Source organism: Homarus americanus, unplaced genomic scaffold (genome assembly GCF_018991925.1).
Source record: "Homarus americanus isolate GMGI-L3 unplaced genomic scaffold, GMGI_Hamer_2.0 scaffold35678, whole genome shotgun sequence".
NCBI classification, from domain to species: domain Eukaryota; kingdom Metazoa; phylum Arthropoda; class Malacostraca; order Decapoda; family Nephropidae; genus Homarus; species Homarus americanus.
The window spans coordinates 8,605-12,906 of NW_024726891.1; positions in this window are offsets into that span (position 1 = coordinate 8,605).

The window sequence follows — 4,302 nt, forward strand, 5'->3', positions numbered from 1 at the left end:
CCTATGTTATACCCGGTAACAGAGGGCCCTATGATATACCCGGTAACAGAGGGCTCTATGTTATACCCGGTAACAGAGGGCCCTATGTTATACCCGGTAACAGAGGGCCCTATGATATACCCGGTAACAGAGGGCCCTATGATATACCCGGTAACAGAGGGCCCTATGTTATACCCGGTAACACAGGGCCCTATGTTATACCCGGTAACAGAGGGCCCTATGTTATACCCGGTAACAGAGGGCCCTATGTTATACCCACCAACAGAGGGCCCTATGTTATACCCGGTAACAGAGGGCCCTATGATATACCCGGTAACAGAGGGCCCTATGTTATACCCGGTAACAGAGGGCCCTATGTTATACCCACCAACAGAGGGCTCTATGTTATACCCGGTAACAGAGGGCCCTATGTTATACCCGGTAACAGAGGGCCCTATGTAATACCCGGTAACACAGGGCCCTATGTTATACCCGGTAACAGAGGGCCCTATGTTATACCCGGTAACAGAGGGCCCTATGTTATACCCGGTAACAGAGGGCCCTATGATATACCCGGTAACAGAGGGCCCTATGTTATACCCGGTAACAGAGGGCCCTATGTTATACCCGGTAACAGAGGGCTATATTCTCTACACCAACAGAAGGGCCTATGTGTTATGCCCGGTAACAGGGGCCCACATATTATACCCACCAACAGAGGCCCTATATTTATACCCGGTAACAGAGGGCTATGATACTACCAGTAACAGGGCCTATGTTATACCCGCAACAGAGGGGCCCTATGTTATACCCGGTAACAGAGGGCCCTATGTTATACCCGGTAACAGAGGGCCCTATGATATACCCACCAACAGAGGGCCCTATGTTATACCCGGTAACAGAGGGCCCTATGTTATACCCACCAACAGAGGGCCCTATGTTATACCCGGTAACAGAGGGCCCTATGTTATACCCGGTAACAGAGGGCCCTATGTTATACCCGGTAACAGAGGGCCCTATGATATACCCGGTAACAGAGGGCCCTATGTTATACCCGGTAACAGAGGGCCCTATGTTATACCCGGTAACAGAGGCCTATGTCCTATCAGTAACAAGAGGGCCTATGTTATACCCGGTAACAGAGAGGCTATGATATACCCGGTAACAGGGGCCCTATGTTACTCACCGGCTGAGAGGGCTATATTCCTACCAATGAGAGGGCCTATGTTATACCCGGTAACGAGAGGGCCTATATTTATACTTCCCACCAACAGAGGCCTATGTTATGCCTGTAGAGGGCCCTGTTATACCGGCAGAGGGCCTATATTTATACCCGGTAACAGAGAGGCCCTATGTTATACCCATTATTTAGGGCTATATTTATACCCTGTAACAGAGGGCCCTATGTTATACCCACCAACAGAGGCGCCATCACAGGTATACACTGTCTCACACATGCTGACATATTTATACATATACACACTTACACATATACAGTCATAATCAAAATATATACATAAACAGTTGCACAAAACATATATACATATACACTCATACGCAAACATACACATATAATCAGTTATACTCAAAAATACGCATTTATACTTATGTTTGACCTCCCCACCTCACCTCCCCACCACCCTACCATCTCCACCTCCCCACCACCCTACCACCTCATTTCCACCTCCCACCACCATACCTCTCACCTCTTGGTATGGATGTTCGTCACAAAGTCATTACATGAGCTTAACCTCGATCGTGTGATGATTTACAGTGTATTGTGGCCGCCTGGGGAGTGAGTGTTGCCGCCTGGGGAGTGAGTGTTGTGGCTGCCTGGGGAGTGTGTGTTGTGGCTGCCTGGGGGAGTGTGTTGTGGCTGCCTGGGAGTGTTTGTTGTGGCTGCCTGGGGAGTGTTTGTTGTGGCTGCCTGGGGAGTGTTTGTTGTGGCTGCCTGGGGAGGTTTGTTTGTGGCTGCCTGGGGAGGTTTGTTGTCCCCCCCGAGTGTGTGCTGCCTGGGGAGTGTTGTTGTGGCTGCCTGGGGAGTGTTTAAGGCTGCCTGGGGAGTGTTTGTTGTGGCCGCCTGGGGGAGGTTGTGGTTGTGTGCCTGGGGGAGGTTTGTTGTGGCTGCCTGGGGAGTGTTTGTTGTGGCTGCCTGGGGGCGCCTGGGAGTTCCCTGGGTGTTGCCGGGGATGCTGCCTGGGGAGTGTGTGTGTTGTGGCTGCCTGGGGAGTGTTTGTTGGCCTGGTGGCTGCCTGGGGAGTGTTTGTTGTGGCTGCCTGGGGAGTGTTTGTTGTGCCTGAGTGTGTTGCCTGGGGAGGGGGCCGCCTGGGGGAGTGTGTTGTCGCCTGGGGAGTGTTTGCTGTGGCTGCCTGGGGGAGGTGGTTGTGGCTGCCTGGGGGAGTTTGTTGTGGCTGCCTGGGGAGGTTTGTTGTGGCTGCCTGGGGGAGTGTTTGTTGTGGCTGCCTGGGGAGTGTTTGTTGTGGCCGCCTGGGGAGGGCGCCTGGGGGAGTGTTTGTTGTGGCTGCCTGGGGAGTGTGTTGTGGCCGCCTGGGGAGGGTGTGGCCGGGGAGTGTGTGTTGTGGCTGCCTGGAGTGTTTGTTGTGGCTGCCTGGGGAGTGGTGTGCCTGTGTTGTGGCTGCCTGGGGAGTGTGTGTTGTGGCCGCCTGGGGGAGTGTTTGTTGTGGCTGCCTGGGGAGTGTTTGTGCCGAGTGTTTGTTGTGGCTGCCTGGGGAGTGTTTGTTGTGGCCGCCTGGGGAGTGTGTGTTGTGGCCGCCTGGGAGTGTTGTAGCTGCCTGGGGGAGTGTTTGTTGTCCGAGTGTTTGTTGTGGCCGCCTGGGGGTGTTTGTTGTGGCTGCCTGGGGAGGTGTTTGTTGTGGCTGCCTGGGGGGTGTTTGTTGTGGCTGCCTGGGGAGTGTTTGTTGTGGCCGCCTGGGGTGTGTGTTGTGGCTGCCTGGGGGTGTTTGTTGTGGCTGCCTGGAGTGTTTGTTGTGGCTGCCTGGAGTGTTTGTGTGGCGCCTGGGGAGTGTGTTGTGGCTGCCTGGAGTGTTTGTTGTGGCTGCCTGGGGGAGTGTGTGTTGTGGCTGCCTGGGGAGTGTTTGTTGTGGCTGCCTGGGGAAGTGTGTTTGTTGTGGCCGCCTGGGGAGTGTGTGTTGTGGCGCCTGGAGTGTTTGTTGTGGCTGCCTGGGGAGTGTTGTTGTGGCTGCCTGGGGGAGTGTTTGTTGTGGCGCCTGGGGTGTTTGTTGTGGCCGCCTGGGGAGAGTGTTTGTTGTGGCGCCTGGGTAGGTGGTGTTTTGTGGCCGCCTGGGGAGTGTTTGTTGTAGCTGCCTGGGAGTGTTTGTTGTGCCCGCTAGAGTGTTGTTGTGGCCTGAGTTTGTTGTGCTGCCTGAGTGTTTGTTGTAGCTGCCTGGAGTGTTTGTTGTGGCTGCCTGGAGTGTTTGTTGTGGCTGCCTGGGGAGTGTTGTTGGCTGCCTGGGAGTGTGTGTTGTGGCCGCCTGGGGAGTGTGTGTTGTGGCTGCCTGGGGGAGTGTGTTGTGGCTGCCTGGGGGGTGTGTGTGTTGTGGCTGCCTGGGGGAGTGTTTGTTGTGGCTGCCTGGGGGTGTTTGTGGCCGCCTGGGGTTTGTGAGTGTTTGTTGTGGCTGCCTGGGGGAGTGTTTGTTGTGGCCGCCTGGGGTGTGTGTTGTGGCTGCCTGGGGGTGTGTGTGGCTGCCTGGGGAGTGTTTGTTGGCTGCCTGGGGGTGTGTGTTGTGGCCGCCTGGGGAGTGTGTGTTGTGGCTGCCTGGGGGGTGTTTGTTGTGGCTGCCGAGGTTTGTTGTGGCTGCCTGGGGAGTGTTTGTTGTGGCTGCCTGGGGAGTGTTTGTTGTGGCCCTGGGGAGGTGTGTGTTGTGGCTGCCTGGGGAGTGTTTGTTGTGGCCGCCTGGGGAGTGTTTGTTGTGGCTGCCTGGGGAGTGTTTGTTGTGGCTGCCTGGGGTGTGTTGTGGCCGCCTGGGGGGTGTGTGTTGTGGCTGCCTGGGGGTGTTTGTTGTGGCTGCCTGGGGGAGTGTTTGTTGTGGCTGCCTGAGTGTTTGTTGGCTGCCTGGGGAGTGTTTGTTGTGGCTGCCTGGGGGGTGTTTGTTGTGGCTGCCTGGGGAGTGTTGTTGTGGCTGCCTGGGGAGTGTTTGTGGCAGCTGCCTGGGGTGTTTGTTGGGCCTGGGGAGTGTTTGTTGTAGCTGCCTGGGGAGTGTTGTTGGCTGCCTGGAGTGTTTGTTGTGGCCGCCTGGAGGTTTGTTGTGGCTGCCTGGGGAGTGTTTGTTGTGGCTGCCTGGGGAGTGTTTGTTGTGGCTGCCT